Consider the following 21,439-nt stretch of genomic DNA (forward strand, 5'->3'; position numbering starts at 1 on the left):
AAGGGAACCAAAGGTTATTGGGGGAAGAGGTGGGGATGCGGAATTCAACACCCAAAGGTCAGCCACGATCTGATTGAACGGTGGTACTGGCTCAAGGAGTCGACTGGACTATTTTTGCTCCTGTGTTTCTGGAAATTGAAATCGAGTTGGTTGACTTGCTGTCCTGCGCCCACATGGCCCTCACTCATCCTAGGGCGTTCCAGGGGCACCTGAGTTGAATGGCAGCCTCACTGGTCTGTGCAAATTGAGGTTGTTCGACATACGTGGGCCCGCAATGAATGTTGGACAGCCTACATGAGCCGCGCGTGACCCTGCTTGGTGAATCTTGACTGGTGCACAGGAAAAAGACACAATCAATCATCTCCATTGGCCGAGGAGGAGCTGGGGTATTTCGCTGGCTTCCACGAGAATAATGTGGTGTGTCAGGGGAGTGGGGCCTCCTACCTCAGGGATTGGTGCCCAGCTCCATCTCTTCCACCAGCTGAGCGAAAGGATTGTTAAAATCTGCCCTTCAGGATCATTCATTCGTGAGATATCTCTACCATGAAGAGAGACCATTTAAGTTGGGAATTGTTATATGGGGTGGGGGGGGGGAGGTTTCATGATGTTTGGATAATAAACAGGAGGTGAAATATTCGTTGAGATTTCACTTTGCGCAGGATGTGATGGATGCATGGTGCGATTTGCCCAGAGGGAATATAGACAGTGCACATTGCCAACAAATTCAACGGAGAGATGAATAGCTTTTATGAAACAAGTGATTCGGAGGTGTAACTGGCAGAGTGTGACAGCTTTATTTTTATATTTGGAGGCAGGCACAGTTATTGTGATGACCATCTCCAGTCTGACTCTATGCCATGTTATTGTGGGTATATTGAGGTTGAGCTGCGATGTTGACCAGCCACTCACTCAGCTGGACAGCGGGCAGGACACATTCTCACACTGGCAAACCTGCAAATTTCAGTTTCAACCGAACCACTGAGGGAAGCAGCGAGCACAGAGCAGGGGCAGGGTTTTGGGGGGATCTGCCTGTTGTGTTATGTACTCTGGGATAACACAGGCTGCAACTGGATGCAGCTTTAACCAAAAGATACTCCAGACCTTGAAGTTAGTCCAACCAAATTTATTGAACCAGTAGCACAGTTAGCACAGTTCTCTGTGAGTTCGACTCTCTGCTAACCTAAGTGTGGTTACTCTGTCTGACTGAACCAGACTAGCTCTTAGCCACGTGCTGGAGGTGTGGTACTGTACATACACCCTGACTCACTCTGTAAATGTTCATCAGTGGAAAGAGGCGGAGTGTGAGTGCCTGGTGCCTTATATAGTGAGATACCACCCCTGAGTGTCCTGCCTGCTCATTGGTCATGTCCTGTTCTCTGTGTTCATTGGCTGCCTGTCTGTGCCTGTCTCGATATCATTATCTGCATGTCTGCATATCATGACACTGCCGAGTTCGGGAACGGAGGGAAGCGGATTCCCACATGGATCAGCGTACTTGTTGCTCACTGCCATCCACCTTTGGTCAAGGTGGTTTTGGGGTCAGCGGGGCCTACCAACCACCACGAGACGGGAATCCAATTAAGAGTCTTGTGGCAAATCATTAACGGAGGCCAACTGGGATTTTCCCGACCTGACGGAGGCAGTTTGATTGCCTGGATGTGAGCTGTCAACTGCGAGCTGGGGGATGCCTGCGCTACACCTGCAGGCCCCCTGCCCACTTGGGTGGGGGTGCAATTGAAGCTGCTGTGTAGAGGAATGCACCCGCTGTGTGCCTACCCCACTCCACCCCGTGGTTGTTCCGCCCCCCCCCCCCCCCCCCCCTTGCAAAACTGTCCTCATGGGACTTGAGTATTGCCCCAGGTCAAAATTCAAACGGGCGGCTGTCCTGGCCACCACCACCCCCCCCCCCCCCTCCCCTCCCCATTACCTCCAGGGCAGGTGTGGCATCTGGAAACAGTTTCCCACCTCCAAGGTGAAACTTCAACCTGGGGAACGTCCTCCCAGCGAGGAAGGGGAGGGCCACAGAGAAGAGGACATCACGGATTGATGCCAGGCACACTGAGCCTTTGCCGTCCCTGCCCAAAGATCTCGACAACGACATGCATCTGAAAGTGGATGTTGCCACAGCAACCCAGACTCCCTGAGTGAACTAAAACACCACCACCCCAGTTATCCAGGAGCAGACTCCAACCTTCCAGCTCGGTTAGCGTGCGCTGCGTAAACTTAGCAGAAGGAGAAAAGCAACAAAGAAGACAGGAAAGAACAAATAACCTAAAAAGATGTAATTATCATAATAATCCATGAGAAATTTCACGATTATTGTGCCAGACAACGCTGACGCTTTAATTTTAAGATGAATAACCCATTACATATAACCGAACTCTGTGCGACAAGATGTGTTTTAAGAAATCGATATGGAAATAAAGGATGACATTGAATTGCAACAGTGCAAGAAATACAGATTATTCAGTCACAGATGCTTTCCAGGCTGAACAAATTGCCTCCATTTCCCCTGGTAGCCTTCCATCGTAAAGAAACAAACAACATCAGAATTAACCTTCGTTCCGTGCCTGTCATCTGCAAATCTAAACCACAGCGTTCCCTGACTGCTGAGTTCTCTTGCCATCCTCGTGTGAGACTACGTCTACAACTTTTGGAATGTTTACCGACTCAAAGTGAATGACAGTCATTCAACCTCCTGTTAGCAAAACAGGTCACTCGACCTGTTAACCAACGGCATCTGTGTAATGACTTACGCAGTCAATCAGCAACTGTTTATCTGCCAGAGAGCCGGGCGGAAAAACAAAAATGTTTTCTTCCTTAGAATGCTGAACTTACTATTGGGAATACAAGCCCATTTGCTGCCACAGATTGATCAATACGTTGTCCCATTTATACTTTAGTTTCAGAATGAAGTATGGATTTAACTCCAGATTGTAACTCCCAGTCCAGACGGTACAGAAATTCGATGCGGCAGACTGATGCACAACCCTTCCAGGCCTCGTACATTGTGATTTATTTCAAAAAATTCATCAACAGCTGGAAAAAAGATGGTAAAAGATAGAAGCAGGAGCAGGCCATTCAGCCCCTTGAACCAGCACCTACGTTCAGTGAGATCGCGGCTGACCAGATTGCGGTGTTAACTCCACTCTCCTGCCCCCAGTGGTCCAGAGGTTCACAACCCTCTGGGATGAAGAAATTGCTCCTCCTCTCAGTCTTAAGGGGGTGCGTCCTTGTTTTCAAACTGTAGGCCCTGGTTCTAGATCCCCTCATGAGGGGAAACATCCTCTCAGCATCTTCTGGCCCTTTGAGGGCAGCTCAGGAGTACAAGTGGCTAGCACTGTGGCTTCACAGTGCCAGGGTCCCAGGTTCGATTCCCCGCTGGGTCACTGTCTGTGCGGAGTCTGCACGTTCTCGCCGTGTGTGCGTGGGTTTCCTCCGGGTGCTCCGGTTTCCTCCCACAGTCCAAAGATGTGCAAGTTAGGTAGATTGGCCATGATAAATTGCCCCGAGTGACCAAAAAGGTTAGGAGGGGTTATTGGGTGACGGGGATAGGGTGGAAGTGAGGACCTAAGTGGGTTGGTGCAGACTCGATGGGCCGAATGGCCTCCTTCTGCACTCTATGTTCTATGTTCTATGGTCAGTGCCTCCAAGTAGTCCCTTCCTTAAGTAAGGACCAAATTGGACACATTAACTCGAAGTGCGGTCTCCAACTTGTCCTGTACCGTGGTAGCAAGACTTCCCTACTTTTATACCCATAAGATGCAGAAGCAGAAGTAGGCCATCTGGCCAATCGCACTGCAATGAAGGCTGCTTGAAACAGCAACTACTTGCCTTGATATAGTGCTTCTCGTGTAATAAAATGTCGCAAAGGCACTTCGTGCAGTATTGTCAACAAAATCTGACACCAAGATCTGTCAGGTGCCTCTTAGGACAGGCCACCAAAAGCTTGGTCAAAGAGAAAGTGGAAGAAGCACCTTAACCAAGGTGTAGAGAGGTAGGGAGGTTTAAGGAGGGAATTCCAAAGGTTGTAGCCCAGGCGTCTGAATGCGTAGCTGCAAATGTGGAGCCTTATTATGCATGCTTGGCTGAGAGCTCAGACAACCAATAGAGTACTACAACACCTGTGCCCCAGAAGAAAAGATGTTTGATTGACAGCTCAGATTCTCTGATCTTTACTGTCAATTTACAATGGCCCGGATTTTCCACTCCCCTCGCATCGAGTGGGTCCGGTGACAAGAGCAGGAAATATTGCGAGAAGTCCAAAGTCACATTTTCTGTTGACATGAAAGCTTGCTGCAACCATCCCCTCCTCAGCCCCCCCCCCCCCCCCGCCCCCCAACCCCCCCCCCCCACCCCCCCCCCACCCCCATCAATGGCAGGTCGTATTTCCTGTAATTCGACACAGGAACATAATTTGAATACATTTGCATCTCATTACAAGGCCTATACATCATAATCATACAAGCCCAGCAAAAATAATTGTCCACGGCAGCCTGACATCTCGGTGGTGCTGATTTCAAAAGGTGTGCCCCTCTGGAGTACATCTCCGAGGGGAGCTCAGAGGTGAGCACAGCACTCCCAGAATGATTCTGTGTATTCAGGCAGTTAACTCTGACTCAGAGAGAGACCAGGCATGACTCTGGGGAGACCAGGTTTGACTTGGAGTTACTGTGGTCTGACTCAGGGGATGGCAGGTTCACACCCGAGCGAGAAGCCAGGGTAACACTGGAGGGCTTCTGGGGTGTTGACTGTAGGGTACTGGGTACTTACCCGGGGGTAAGACACCAGGATACCGGGGAAGGGGAGGGTTTGATTCAGACGCTGCTAGGGGAAGATTGTCACGTCCTACCCGATTGCCTACCCGGTGCCAGGGTGAGGGACATCTCTGATCGGCTTGAAAGGATTTTGGAGAGGGAGGGGGAGGATCCAGTTGTTGTGGTCCACGTTGGGACTAACAACATAGGTAAGACTAGGAAAGAGGACCTGTTTGGGGATTATCAAACACTAGGGACTAAATTAAAGAACAGGTCCTCCAGGGTTCTAATCTCTGGATTACTACCCGAGCCACGTGCCAATTGGCATAGGGTTGAGAAAATTAGGGAAATTAACACGTGGCTAAAGGAGTGGTGCGGGAAAGAGGGATTCCATTTCATGGGGCATTGGCATCTGTACTGGGGCAGGAGGGACCTGTACCGTTGGGACGGTCTTCACCTGAACAATTCTGGGACCAGTGTTCTAGCGAATAGGATAAATAGGTTGGTCACAAGGACTTTAAACTAGCAAGTTGGGGGGAAGGGAAGTGTAAAGCTATGGACAGTATAATGGTTAATGGAGATCAAGGCATCAGGTTACGTGACAGGTTATTATGTAGAGATTATGGGTTCAAAGACACGGAAAATTAGGAGAAAGGGTAAGAGGAAAAATAAATTGCGAAAAGTTACTGATCAAGGTGTTAGGATTCATAACAAAGACATAAAAAACAGCATAAGTGTACTTTACCTGAATGCCCCTATTATACGAAATAAGGTAAATGAGTTGATGGCTCAAATCATCGTGAATGACTATGATTTAGTGGCCATTACTGAAACATGGTTAAACGATGGTCACGACTGGGAGTTAAATATCCAAGGGTATCAGACTATACGAAAGGATAGAATGGACGGTCAGGGCGGTGGTGTAGCTTTGTTGTTTAAGGATGGCATCCGGGCAATAGTAAGGGATGATATCGGTGCTATGGAGGACAAGGTTGAATCAATTTGGGTGGAAATCAGGAATAGTAAGGCGAAAAGATCACTGATAGGAGTAGTCTATAGGCCACCAAATAGTAACAGGATGGTAGGGCAGGCAATAAGCAAAGAAATAACGGATGCATGTAGAAATGGTACAGCGGTTATCATGGGAGATTTTAATCTGCATATCGATTGGTTTAACCAGGATGGTAAAGGCAGCCTTGAGGAGGAATTTATAGACTGTGCCCGGGATAATTTCCTGGAACAGTATGTAATGGAACCTACAAGGGAACAAGCGGTCCTAGATCTGGTCCTGTGTAATGAGGCAGGATTGATTAATGATCTCATAGTTCGGGATCCTCTTGGAAGGAGCGACCACAATATGGTGGAATTTAAAATACAGTTGGAGGATGACAAGGTAAAATCAAACATTAGTATTTTGTGCTTAAACAAAGGCGATTACAATGGGATGAGAGAAGAACTAGCTAAGGTAGACTGGGAGCAAAGACTTCATGGTGAAGCAGTTGAGGAACAGTGGAGAACCTTCCGAGCGATCTTTCACAGTGTTCAGAAAAGGTTCATACCGACAAAAAAGAAAAACAGTAGAAAGGGGAAAAATCGACCGTGGATATCTAAGGAGGTGAGGGAGAGTATCAAATTGAAGGAAAAAACATACAAAGTGGCAACAATTAGTGGGAGACTAGAGGACTGGGGGACAACAGAAAGCTACTAAAAAAGCCATAAAGAAGAGTAAGGTAGACTATGAAAGTAAACTGGCTCAGAACATGAAAGCAGATAGTAAAAGCTTCTACAAATATATAAGACAAAAAAGAGTGGCTAAGGTAAATATAAGTCCTTTGGAAGATGAGAAGGGAGATTTAATAATAGGAGACGGGGAAATGGCTGAGGAGCTGAACAGGTTTTTGGGGTCAGTCGTCACAGTGGAGGACACAAATAACATGCCAATAACTGATGGAAATAAAGATATGATAGGTGAGGTGATCACTAAGGAGGCAGTGTTGGGCAAGCTAATGGGGCTAAAGGTAGACAAGTCTCCTGGCCCTGATGGGATGCATCCCAGAGTGTTAAAAGAGATGGCTTGGGAAATTGTAAACGCACTAGTGTTAATTTATCAAAATTCACTAGACTCTGGGGTGGTCCCAGAGGATTGGAAAGTAGCAAACGTGACACCAGTGTTTAAAAAAGGAGGTCGGCAGAAAGCGGGTAATTATAGGCCGGTATGCTTAACTTTGGTTGTAGGGAAAATGCTGGAATCTATCATTAAGGAGGAAATAGCGGGGCACCTGGAGGGAAATTGTCCCATTGGGCTGACGCAGCATGGGTTCACAAAGGTTCACAAAGGTCGTGTCTGACTAATTTGGTAGAGTTTTTTGAGGACGTTACCAGTGCAGTAGATAACGGGGAGCGAATGGATGTGGTATATCTGGATTTCCAGAAAGCTTTTGACAAGGATTCCACACAAAAGGTTGCTGCATAAACTAAAGATGCATGGCAGTGAGGGTAAAGTGGTAGCATGGGTAGAGTATTGGTTAACTAACAGAAAGCAGAGAGTGGGGATAAATGGGTGTTTCTCTGGTTGGCAATCTGTAACTAGTGGGTTCCCTCAAGGATCAGTGTTGGGCCCGCAGTTATTCACAATTTACATAGACGATTTGGAGTTGGGGACCAAGTGCAATGTGTCAAAGTTTGCAGACGACACTAAGATGAGTGGTAAAGCAAAAAGTGCAGAGGATACCGGAAGTCTGCAGAAGGATTTGGATAGGCTAGGTGAATGGGCTAGCATCTGGCAGATGGAATTCAATGTTGCCAAGTGTGAGGCTATCCATTTTGGGAGGAATAACAGCAGAATGGATTATTATTTAAACGGTAAGATGTTAAAACATGCTGCTGTGCAGAGGGACCTGGGTGTGCTGGTGCACGAGTCGCAAAAAGTTGGTGTGCAGGTGCAACAGGTGATTAAGAAGGCTAATCGAGTTTTGTCCTTCATTGCTAGAGGGATGGAGTTCAAGACTAGGGAGGTTATGCTGCAATTGTATAGGGTGTTGGTGAGGCCGCATCTGGAGTATTGTGTTCAGTTTTGGTCTCCTTACCTGAGAAAGGACATATTGGCACTGGAGGGAGTGCAGAGGAGATTCACTAGGTTGATCCCAGAGTTGAGGGGATTAGATTATGATGAGAGGTTGAGTAGACTGGGACTGTACTCATTGGAGTTTAGAAGGATGCGGGGGGATCTTATTGAAACATATAAAATTATGAAAGGAATAGATAGGATAGATGCGGGCAGGTTGTTTCCACTGGTCGGGGGAAGCAGAACTAGGGGGCATAGCCTCAAAATAAGGGGAAGTAGATTTAGGGCGGAGTGTAGGAGGAACTTCTTCACCCAAAGGGTTGTGAATCTCTGGAATTCCTTGCCCAGTGAAGCAGTTGAGGCTCCTTCTTTAAACGTTTTTAAGAAAAAGATAGATACCTTTCTAAAGAATAAAGGGATTCGGGGATATGGTGTATGGGCCGGAGAGTGGAGCTGAGTCCACAAAGATCAGCCATGATCTCATTAAATGGCGGAGCAGGCTCAAGGGGCCAGGTGGCCTACTCCTGTTCCTAGTTCTTATGTCAAGTGTCAAGCACCATTCTTGAGGATGCCTCTGCCATTGGACTACGGTCCTCTTGGAAAGGTCTCACAGAGGGGAGAGAAGCCTGGGGCAGTGTGGTTGGGAATGTGGGGAATCGCTTCAGACTGAATATTCCACTCGAATCTGGGAGTGGGGTGGGGGGGGAGGGGAGTGGGGTGTGATGTGGTTTGGAGATGGGATGTTGACAAGGGCACGAGTCATGGGAAAACATGTCAGTGATCAGTGCCCTGTTGCAGATGAGACCATTGAGCTGTAACTCAATTCATGTGTTTGGAGTCAAACGAGTCACGCCATTGTGCCCACTCAAGCAGCACTGATGTGCATGACTGTCAGTGATTGCTGCTCAAAACCTAACACTTGGCACACTGACTCCCCAAATCACTGGCTGCTATGGTGTGCCTTTACCACTGTGCAACTGGGCACGCAGCTATATTTCCTCAGAGAATTGGCAATGGCACACGGCCCAAGAAAAATGCTGCAAGACCCTGGCTGTGTGCTGAGGTGCATATTGACAAGTGGCCACCATAGACCAGGTTGAACGCAAGGCCTTGGAGTGCCTGCATCTGAGATGACAGCTCAGGATGCAGTCGACAGGCCAAAGCTGTGCCACTTGGTCATGTGTTGTGGGGCAAGGGTGGTGGGGGGTCTTGCCAAAGCAGAATGCAAATTAAGGACTGGGCATCAATGTGGTGGCCAGGACATGAGTCAATGGGTTGGGAGGCATCTTCAGATGATGAATGGGCAAAGAACAGGCCTCAGGAGACAAATACCGACTGTCAAGTCTCTATCTTTGCGGTAGTGAGAAGACCGTACGTAGCATGGAGCTTGGTGAACTCGCTGTCATTCTTCTCGCTCGTAGGCAGGAAAGAAGAAGAAGTTGTGAACCAGTGTCGCCAAAGGCTACGCATGTGCAGGGAAGTGGTTGGTTATATCTGCCATTTTTTTGCAGTACTAGGGGTCATGGGGACTTGGAGGGCATTGGCACAGACCACCGCTAACACCCCGTTCCATGCCGGGTTTGTCGCCTTGGTGCTGTGTTTCTATCCTGAGTGCAGGTATATGATATCACGGCACCCTTCTACAGCATTGAGGGGTCTCTCCAGGTGGGCGCTGGAGAATTCCAGGGCAGATGTCCTGGCAGTCCCCTACTCTACTCCCTGTACACACACGACTGCGTGGCAAAATTTGATTCCAATTCTAGCTACAAGTTTGCTGACGATCCGACCATAGTGGGCTGGATCTCGAATAACGATGAGTCAGAATACAGGAGGGAGATAGAGAACCTAGTGGAGTGGCATAGCGACAACAATCTCTCCCTCAATGCCAGCAAAACTAAAGAGCCGGTCAGTGACTTCAGGAAGCAAAGTACTGTACACACCCCTGTCAGCATCAACGGGGCCGAGGTGGAGATGGTTAGCAGTTTCAAATTCCTAGGGGTGCACATCTCTAAAAATCTGTCCTGGTCCACCCACGTTGACGCTACCACCAAGAAAGCACAACAGCACCTATACTTCCTCAGGAATCTAAGGAAATTCGGCGTGTCCACATTAACTCTTACCAACTTTTACAGATGCACCATAGAAAGCATCCTATCAGGCTGCATCACAGCCTGGTATGGCAACTGCTCGGCCCAGGACCGCAAGAAACTTCAGAGAGTCGTGAACACAGCCCAGTCCATCACACGAACCTGCCTCCCATCCATTTATTCTATCTACACCTCCCGCTGCCTGGGGAAAGCGGGCAGCAGAATCAAAGACCCCTCCCACCCGGCTTACTCACTCTTCCAACTTCTTCCATCGGGCAGGAAATACAGAAGTCTGAGAACACGCACGAACAGACTCAAAAACAGCTTCTTCCCCACTATTACCAGACTCATAAATGACCCTCTAATGGACTGACCTCATTAACACTACACCCTGTATGCTTCATCCGATGCCGGTGTTTATGTAGTTACATTGTGCAACTTGTGTTGCCCTATTATGTATTTTCTTTTATTCCATTTTCTTCCCATGTACTTAATGATCTGTTGAGCTGCTCGCAGAAAAATACTTTTCACTGTACCTCGGTACACGTGACAATAAACAAATCCAATCCAATCCAGTCATCCCTTCCCGGCGGCCAGCAAAGTGCAGCTGCTGTGTTGGGACAGACTTTAAATGTGACGACCCGATGATGGCAGCACTGAGGTGATGACAGGGCAGGCGATTCAGAGCCAGTAATACGGTGTGGAACCCATGGATGGAAACGTGATTGGATAAATGCCATACTATATAATGGGTAGAGTCGCCATTGCCATTGGCAGGCTGAACACTGTTTTCTTGCCTGCCATTGGTCTTTGTTGAGAGACAGAGCTTGGCCTAGGGGCATGCGGAGCGCCTTTTGAACTTAACGAGGACCCCTCATGCAGATCAGGGTTCACGGTTCCTCAGAGAGGCCATGAACAACGACTCTTTAAAAACCTGGCCAGTCTCCATGAGAATTATGGAGCAGTAGGAGATGCTAACCTCTGTAATGGAGACAGTCAACCCCTATCCGAGTCTTTGGCAAGAACCAGCCCAGACCCTTTAAAGGCCAGGTGTTGGGGGGTGAATGTAATGAGACATGAATCCAAGGTCCCAGTTGAGGCCGTACTCATGCGTGCGGAACTTAGCTGTCAGTTTCTGCTCGGCGATTCTGCGTTGTCGCGCGTCCTGAAGGCTGCCTTCACAAGAAAGGACGTCCCGAGGCGTGGTACATTGGCTAGACCATGCAGATGCCGCCAGAACGGATGAACGGACATCACGCAACAATCACCAGGCAGGAATGTTCCCTTTCAGTCGGGGAACACTTCAGCAGTCAAGGGCAATCAGCCTCTGATCTTCGGGTAAGCGTTCTCCAAGACGGCCTTCAGGACGCACAACAATGCAGAATCGCCAAGCAGAAACCTATAGCCAAGTTCAACACACATCTGTATGGCTTCAATTGGGACCTTGGATTCATGTTGCATTACATTCACCCCCCACCATCTGGCCTGGATTTGCGAAACCTACCAACTGTCCTGGCTTGAGACAATTCACACCTCTTTAACCTGTGATTATCCCTCTCTCCAGTCGCTCCATCTGGACCTGTAAAGACTTAATTACCTGCAAAGACTCGCATTTAAAGTATCATCTTGCATCTTTGTCTATATGTGGTTGTGGAACCCACCTCTTCATTCACCTGAGGAAGGAGCTGCTCTCTGAAAGCTAGTGATTCGAAACCAACCTGTTGGACCTGATATTGTAAGATGCGTACTGTGCCCACTCCAGTCCAATGCCGGCATCTCCACATCTTTGAATGAGAGACAACATTCCATTAACCTGTCTGATTACCTGTTCCGTGCACAAGTCCCCCCCCAAGTCCCTTTGTGTTGTAGCTTTCTGCAGTTTTTCCCCATTTAAATAATACTCCGCTCTTTTGTTCTCCCATTCCAAAATGAACAACTTCACATTTTCCCACATTGGGCTTCATTTGCCAACCTTTTGCCCTCTCGCTTAACCTATTGACATCTCTTTGCAAACTCTTTGTATCCGCCTCGCAACTTGCCTTTCCACCTATTTTTGCGTCGCCTGCAAATTTGGCTGCAGTACATTCGCTGCCTTCCTCCGAATCTTTAACGTCTCTTGGAGCCTCAAGCTCCACTTACAGATTCAGAACCTGCGTATGCTTACTAAAAGTGAGCGATAACCATGTGCTACCTCTGATTAAATAAACCATTGTCTTTGAAACTTTGTTTGCCTTTTCACCTGACGATATAAATGATAGCGGTGTAATTTCAGCTCAGCTGTTCGTTCTCCAACAGGCAAATCTTTTTCAGCACCCAACTGTCAAAATTAAGTGTGCAGTTGTGCACTTGTAATGATGATATCGTGATAAGACAAGCATTCTAAAACACTCCTGTCAAAATGTGTCGGAAAGATCTATCGTGAGCTATTTGTCTTCCTGACACTTTTCAAGTGCTTCGGTTGTTTTAATTTTATTTTGCATTTTAGCGCGTGGAACCCGTAATCTACAATTCAGCAGCAGTCGAGTGTGAGTGTAGCAGTGGGGGCAGGAACGATCATGGACTCCTGCAGCCTATTCTGAAAATTGCGGTGTGGCGGGAGTTTCTCCTGCCTCCCCCGCCTTGTGTTCCGCATCGTTATATTTCACAGTCCTCTGAAAGTGAAAATAAAAGACTCTGAATGGATTAAATTAGACTTGTGCTCCAAAAAATAGCAGCTACCACCCACCCTCACCACCCACAGCTTCACATTGCCTGATCGACAATTGTGCCTGCAGTAAAGATATCACACTCTACTTGCAAGGGAGAAGGGGGAGGAATGAAGAAAATCAACGGGAATAGGAAAGTCATTTATTTTGGACACCAAGTGGCAATTTAGCGTGGCCAATCCACCTAACTTGCTCATCTTTGGACTGTGGGAGGAAACCGGAGCACCCGGAGGAAACCCACGCACACACGGGGAGGATGTGCAGACTCCGCACAGACAGTGACCGGAGGCTGGAATTGAACCCGGGTCACTGGAGCTGTGAGGCGGCAGTGCTAACCACTGTGCCACTGTGCCGCCCATGATGGTTTGGAGTTTTTAAAATCAGAAGTCAGAAGAGGGGCTGTTTAGCACAGGGCTAAATCGCTGGCTTTGAAAGCAGACCAAAGCAAGCCAGCAGCACGGTTCGATTCCCGTAACAGCCTCCCCGAACATGCGCCGGAATGTGGCGACCAGGGGCTTTTCACAGTAACTTCATTTGAAGCCTACTTGTGACAATAAGCAAATTTCATTTTCATTCCTTGCTCTTGTAATCTGAAGTGCTGATTAAATATATTAAGATGGAAAATATATCTCCCCCCCCCCCCCCCCCCCCCCAACCCACCAATACCTCAGTTCGGTCAGACAACCTGGGTGACGGCAGCACTGGAACATTGAACATAGAACATTACAGCGCAGTACAGGCCCTTCGGCCCTCGATGTTGCGCCGATCTGTGAAACCACTCTAAAGCCCATCTTACACTATTCCCTTATCGTCCATATGTCTATCCAATGACCATTTGAATACTAGCAAGGGGAATGGTGAAAGGAGTAGGAGGGAGAGGAAAAGAGAATGATGGGACATCATAAAAAAGCCACGCATGAGTGTAGCAGTTAATCAACTGATAATAAAGCCTTTGCTTGCTAGTGAAGGCGGTTGCTACGGTGCCTGAAATATCTTTTTCATATGCAGGTCATGTCGAAGTGACATTCGGGTCTCTTTGTCATTCCTGTCTGAGTGTCACATGGATAGTGAGGCACAGACTGAAATGTATCTGCTATCATTTTTTTTTTGCATTGCAATCAGGCCACCCACGGGTTAGCACAATTCATTTTGCTACCACCTCATTCAACACATTTTATAAACGCTTCTGTCACAAATTCATTCACTGTGAGTTCTCTGTTTATAACACGGGAAATTTATTGTGTGGTTCGGTTTCCGGGTATGCTGTATTTTGCCCTATATTTGCGTGCCATTTATTTCGGATTCCAAGATTCCGACAGTGACGATTCGTCAAAATACTTGAGTACTTAACTCGCTGTAAAATGCTTTGCGACATCCTGAGGTTGTGGGGAGATGCAGACGTGGTGGCAATAAGTAACCGAGATCAGTGTCCTTCAAACTTTTTTTCCGGGGACCCATTTTTACCAACCGGCCAACCTTCGGGACCAACGCGGCCGATCTTCGCGACCAACGCCGGCCGACCTTCGTGACCCACCATTTTCTCTTACCTTGTTTGCTGATGACAAAAATGGAGGAAATGGTTTTGGGTCCCTTTGGCCCTCGTACACGCTCCTCCAATGGAACCTGTTGGATGAAGGCGAAGCCTTCCGGTGTTGGAAAGTATGGAGTCCCCATCTGTCCAAAGTTCTGCATTTTTTTCCTGTAAGATGTTATCAAATAAATCCCTCCCGAACTTGTAAAAAAAAATTAAATGAATAAAATCAATGAATAAAACTCCCCGAACTTGTAAAACAAATAGACCGTTTTTTTAAAAAGCGGCCACACTGCGCATGCGCACCGATGATCGGGCACGCATGCGCAGTGCAGCCATATTTGTTTTACATGATCGTGGCCATTTTGAAGGCCGCTTGCAGTCGCCGTTATTAACAGCCGGCTGCTGCGGCTGTTGCGCGCAGATTTGCACGAACGGGAGCGCCGCGACGGATGGCTCCATGACCCTCCCGAAAACCCGCCCGTGACCCACCTGCGGGTCGCGCCCCCGTGTTTGACAATGCCTGACCTAGAGGCCCGGGGTAATATAGAGTCGCAGAATCACACAACTGTCACAACGCCGAGAGAGCCCATTTATTTCATCGCTTCTCCACCAGCTCGCCAAGTGAGCATTCTGGATTAGTATCATTCCCCTGCCTTTTCCCCGTACCCCTGCACACTGTTTCTAGTCAAAGAATCATCTAATGCCCTCTTGAATGCCTCGTTTGAACCTGCCTCCACCACACTTCCAGCCAGTGCAGTCCAGACTTGAACCACTCATTGTGTGAAAATATTTTTTTCACATCAGTATTGCTTCTTTTGCAAATCATTTGAGCCTATGCCCTCACATTCTTGATTCAGGAACAGTTTCTCCCTGTCTACTCTGTCCAGCACCCTCATGATTTTGAACATCTCTATCAAAACTCCTCTTCGCCTTATTCTCTCCAAAGAGAATAGTCCCAACCTCTATCCTCATAACTGAAGCTTCTCATCCGAGAACCGCTTTTGTAAACCTCTTCTGCACTCTCTCCAATTCACATCCGTCCTATGCTGTGGTACCCAGAACTGTGCACAATAAATACACCAGCTATGGTCTAACTAATGTCTTGTATCAGTTCTGCATAACCTCCTTGCTCTTGTACTCTGTGCCCCTGATAATAAAGCCCAGAATATTACATGCTTTATTCAATACTCTTTCCACCTGTCCTGCCACCTTCAATTATCCATGCACATATACACCCAGCTCCCACTTATTTTTTCATTGATCCCACTGTTCTTCCAAGTTCTCCATGCGAAATGCATCACGTCACACTTCTCTGTATTGAACTTCATCTGCCCCCTGTCTGCCCACTCCACTAACATGTCTATCTCAATTTCAAGTTTTATTCTGTCCTCTTCACAGTTCACAATACTTCCAATTTTTTTAGTATCCGCAAATGTTGAAATTGTTTCCTGCACACCAAGATCTACATCATTAATATCTATCAGGGGAAATAAGGGTCCCGATACTAACCCCTGGCGAATTCCACTACAAACCTCCCCCAGGCCGAAAAATATCCATTGACTCTCTGCTTCCCATTATCATAGAATAATAGAATCCCTCCAATGCAGAAGGAGGCCATTCAGCCCATCAAGTCTGCACCGGCCATTTGAAACAGCACCCCATACAGACCCAATCCCTGCCCTATCCCTGTAACCCCATCTAACCTTTGCACACTTAGGGGCAATTTAGCACGGCCAATCCACCTAACCTACACATCTTTGGACTGCGGGAGGGAACCGGAGCACCCGGAGGAAACCCACGCACACACGGGGAGGAAGAGCAAACTCCACACAGACAGTGACCCGAGCTCGGATTTGAACCTGGGTCCCTGGCGCTGTGAGGCAGCAGTGCTAACCACTGTGCCACCGTGCCGCCCGGTGGGGATTGGGTCAGTGTAGCATGGTGCTTCAAATAGTCGGTGCAGACTCGATGGGCCGAGTGGCCTTCTTCTGCCTTGCAGGATTCTATGATCCTATGATAATGGGAAGCAGAAGTATTGTAAACTGTGAAGAGGACAGTATTAAACTGCGAATTGAGATAGACAAGTTCGTGGAGCGGCAGATAGGTGGCAGATGAAGTTCAATACAGGGAAGTGTGAGGTGATGCACTTTGGCGGGAAGAACATGGAGAGCCAATATGGTAAGAAGTCTTACAACACCAGGTTACCCTGCCCATTCCCAGTCCAACGCCAGCATCTCCACATAAGAGCCAATATAAAATAAGTGGTAAGTTCTTAAGGGGATGCAGAAGTAAAGGAAGCTGGGGGTATATGTGCATAGGTCATTGAAGGGGGCCTGACAAGTGGAGAGAAATTATTCAGCCAACTTTGTGCCCGGGCACATGGATTGAAATTCCAAATTCAAATTAAATCAATTCAATTCATAAATAAAAATCTGAAATTGAAAGCTAGTCTCAGTAATGGTACCAGGAATCATTAATGGCAGCAAAACATGGGTTCAGTCATGTCCTTCATAGAAGGAAATCTGTCCTTTCCTGGTCTGGACTTCACGTTACTCCAGATACACAGCAATGTGGTTGACGCTTAGCTGCCCTTCTGAAGTGGCTGAGTGTGCAATTAGGGATGGAAACAATTACTGACCTTGCCAATGACACCGACGCCCCATGAAAGAATTTTTAAAAGTGCTGCAGAAATGTAATCTTTTTGTTTAACGGTTGGTCTGAACAGATCTGTCAAGTTTTTGTTGGCCTCTTTCAGGAAGCTGAGAGCTGACTCCACACACAAGCAGAGCAAAATAGCAGCCCCATTTTCTCGGTCCTCAGGGTGGTCACCTGTTTCTTTTTGATGTCTCGCGAAACAAAGATCAAAGAAGCATCCCACCAGACAAGCATTGTGACTCTCTGAGGATTGCTAGAACATCTTGCACTGACTTTGGTACGGGCCCTCTGATGGCAGGAACTGTCATCTCAGACACTTGAAAAGTATAAATACGAGGGCAGCTTTTCCGCTTTAGCAAAGCCAGGCCTGAATGTTACAGCCCCTCATCAAAACGCTCAAAATCCTGTCCTTGTGCTTTTTTGGCAAGGTTGCGCATTTTAAATTATGTATACGTTTACAGCTGGGAGTTTGCAAATCCTTGGCAACAAATTTATAGAAATATGTAACTTTAACCAGCAAATTGTGCAAACATGTTGTTTGAAACTTCTGAAAGCTCAAGGAGGCAAACTCATCGAACAGTAGGGCAGCAGAAGAGCATTACAATGAAGCCCATAAGAATATAAGTACAATTAAAACAATGTTGTGTATTTATATAGCAACTTTCACAACTTCAGAACATCCAAAGTTTGCAGCCAATGAAACGTAACACAGGAGTTGTGGCCATCAATTTAAGCACAGCTAAATTTAACAAAAAGCTATGAAACACGGTGCTGAGGGCCCGAGTCACTGTCCGTGTGGAGCTTGCGCTTTCTCCCCGTGTCCGCGTGGGTTTCACCCCCACAACCCAAAGATGTGCTGGTTAGGTGGATTGGCCACACTAAATTGCCCCTTAATTGGAAAAAAGACTAATTGGGTACTCTAAATTTATTTTGAAAAAAGCTATGAAATAAATGAGGAGATTGTCTGTTAGTTTGGTATTGGTTAAAGAATAAATGGTGTCAAAGACCCAGGAGAAATCTCCAGACCCAGGGTTTAGGATCAAAGTCTCATTTAAAGGAAGGCACCTCCGACAGTTCTGCACTTCCCTTGTACTACATAAGGATAGTGACCAGGCTAGGATCCACAGACAGCAAATAACAGTCACCAAATCAATCTAGAAAGTGCTTTGTGCTACTTCTGTTTTCTAGGAATAAAATGGGAACCTAAGTTCCTAATACGATAGGCGGTGCACAATCTTTCGCTCCAGACTGGAAATATACTGCCTCTTGTCGACAAGGGTCAGTTCCTCCATTGTTCCTCACTGCTGTCAGGAACCTGGGCAAAGAACCCAAAGCAGGGCGACAACGAGAGCCATGTCCGATAAATCTCCCTCCGTCCATCTCACTGCCTGAACCAAGGTTGTTGTCACCCACATACAACTGTGTTGGCTCATCTGTGCACCAGAGCACCCAACACCACAGTTGTGCCTGAGAACTCGAATGTCCTCTTTTTAAAACACTGTTAGCCATTGGAAAGGTTTTTCCCCTCTTTGCAGCCACAGTGTGCCTGCCCTTTGAGAGGCGCATTCTGCCTCAATGTGGTTAGAAAACCAATTTCCTGCCCCTCAAAACTGGTGCTATCAACTCTGATAACTTGCACTACGTGTCTGACAGTTGGTAACTTGGTCCAAACGTGAATTACATATTGTCCCCTTGCCTGCATGAACAGACATGTATTGTACATGACGCACATCTGAATTCTCTACCCCGTGCATCCTGCCTCCCAGCATTGCTGGGTACAATCAAGTTTCTAATCCAGTTATTCAGCATTTTATGATGGCAGTGAGGGCTCATGTGCTGAAGGAAGCAAATTAATGTAGCTTGGAATCACCAGCAAAGGGATGGAGGATGAGTGGAGGTCAACACTATGAGAAAGGAACAGTGTAGGAAAGAGGACATTGCTTTGGGAATTTCTGAATTAACGGAAATGTCATGAACCATCAACTCCAAAATAGGAGAGATCTTCCGGCTCTTCATGCCAGTGGGATCTTCCGGAAATCCCATTGATAGTGGCGGGACCAGAAGATCCCGCTGCCGACCAATGGCAGGTTGTTTCCTGTTGTCGGGAACCACGCCACGGGGAGGCCAGAGAATCCCACCCACAGAGTGCGGTTTGCAAGGACAGATTTTTTGATTGTTTTTCATTGGATGTGAATATTGTTGGCAAGTTCCGCATTCATTGCCCATCCCTAATTGCACTTTAGAACAGTGTTTTTCAAACGTTTTTGCCCGGGACCCATTTTTACCAACCGGCCATCTTCGGGACCCACGCCGGCTGACTCCATGACCCACCTTTAATGCGACAGGTGAGCCTGCTTGGTCCTCACGATCTCACTCCAATCAGGTTCACAGGAGGAGGGAGCTATGCACACATCAGATGCAGAGTTCAGCCAGTTCCTTTATGCTGTTTTCGTCTTTGTGAGCACGGAAAATCCAACCTCTCTAACATAGTTCGTTGTGAAGGGCAAAAGCAACAAAATGCTTGTTTTACTCAGCTCTGGATACTCCTCGGAGACGCTAATCCAGAACAACCTCATTGACTTGTGGTGTGTTTTTAATGTACTATCACAGGTGAGGCACAGAAGTTCAGTCTTTTCATTTGGAGTCAGCTGCAAGTTAATAACTGACTCTGGGATCTCAAACTCAAAGGGATTTTTAAAACTTCTCTCCTCTCTGGTCATAAGACCGGACGGATCCAGCAGACATGGCTGCAGGATCGGATAATCCAGCACAGTATATTTAGAATTTAAAAGATGTCTGCAAGGTAAGATATAGTTAGCATCGCAGTTTCACCATCAAACAAACCAGCCAGAGGGGGCGATTTCGCGAAGAGAAAGTGTGGATTTGGTACCTCAGTTCATAAACTCTGACAAGCATCCGACCCCTAGACAGCCAACGTACTTCTGTGTGGTGCAGTAAGTGTGAGTGCTCAGCCCCCATATCAGAATACAAAGTCTCAAAAAGTCTGGTATTGAATGCGCTGCATTTAATGAAATTCACAACTTTCACAATTCCTTTCAACACCACTTCAAGATCGGATGGAATTTCTTTTGATGCCAATGCGTCACAGTGAATAAAACAATGATTCCAAATAATGCTCTGACCAGCTGCCTCCTTAATCCTTATTATAACTCCGCTGCTTTTTCAAGTCATGTTGACTGCTCCACTGCTTGTGATTCCTCTGCAATGAACCCAGTGGAGCCTGCCGTGTAACTATTGAATGCCTCATAAATCTCTGTGGCAGTCGTGTGGGTTGGTAATGTCAGGCAGCAAATCCTCAACAAATTCATTGTGCCAAACATACCTGACGTAAACTAACAAGGTTGCACAATCTGATACGTCTGTACTTTCATCCATTTGTATTGAGAATTCCTGCGCTGATTTTAAACGAGAAACAAGCTGGGCTTCCAAATTCTCAGCTATATCACAAATTCAGCGAGCCACTGTGTTATCACTAAGTGGGATGCATTTCACTTTTTCAACTAACGTCTCATCTATGACCATACAAACTATATCTATTGCTGCAGGGAGAATTAATCTCTCTGTTACAGTGTGGGGCATTTTCTCTTTAGTTACACAGAAAGCTGTAACATGTAAGAGGCTAACTGTACTTTGTCGTTCAATGTAACATTTCTGCTGAGGGCTTCAGCTGACGACTTAAGTTCCCACTGCATCCTTTGGAAAAAAATCAAGAGGTCTGTCCTCAAATTTACCATGCTTAGTCTTCAAATGCCTTTGAAGTTTTGAGGACTTTAAACCTTTGCTTGCCTCTACTTCCCTGCATTTAACATAAATTGGCTTTGCATCCTGATTAGCATTGGCACAATTAATAAAGCCATACCTTAAAAAATCATCTTTATGCTGCTTTGTTCCTGATTTCAGCTTCTTCTTAATAGGCTGTTCACCAGAGGCCCAGAACCTCACACCAGTACTGCTTTGTCCTGCTGTGGACTCTCCTTAGCAGCTCTCTCCAGCAAGTTTAGTTGTGAGATCCTGGCCTGTGTGTGTCTCTGGCCCTCTCTTCCTTATTACGAAACGATCCATTTTAAATTCTTCAGTCCTGTTGCTTGTTGCTCACAAAATGGAGGACTCACTCTTGCACTCAGAGCACGTGACGTCAGCGTTTGGAGAACGTGACCTGCTCTCTGCCGCTGCTTCAGGCAGGAAGATTGCATTGATTTTTCTAAACAATCTGCTCCTGGGTCAACGTGCTGACGCCAGGAAGAGGCGGTCTTTCCCACTGGGCTCCTGGCCTGCGCACTGCTGAGGGGGCACGCATACGCGGGATGGCCGGAATTCTGAAAACCGGTCATGGCCGCCATTTATAAACGCAGTCTGCGGCTATTGGGCACAACTTTGCGCCAACGGGAACGCTGTGACCCTTCTGACACCCGTCTGCGGCCCACCTGTGGGTCACAACCCTGGGTTTGAAAATGACTGCTTTAGAAGGTGGTGGTGATGGTGAGCTGCCATCTTGAATGACTGCAGTCATGGGGTGTAGGTATACGCACAATGCTGTTAGGAAGTGTGCCCCGGAATGTTAGCCCGGCTACAGGATAGGAACAGTGATGTGGTTTCAAGTCAGGATGGTGTGTGAT

Source organism: Scyliorhinus torazame, chromosome 6 (genome assembly GCF_047496885.1).
Source record: "Scyliorhinus torazame isolate Kashiwa2021f chromosome 6, sScyTor2.1, whole genome shotgun sequence".
Lineage (NCBI taxonomy): Eukaryota > Metazoa > Chordata > Chondrichthyes > Carcharhiniformes > Scyliorhinidae > Scyliorhinus > Scyliorhinus torazame.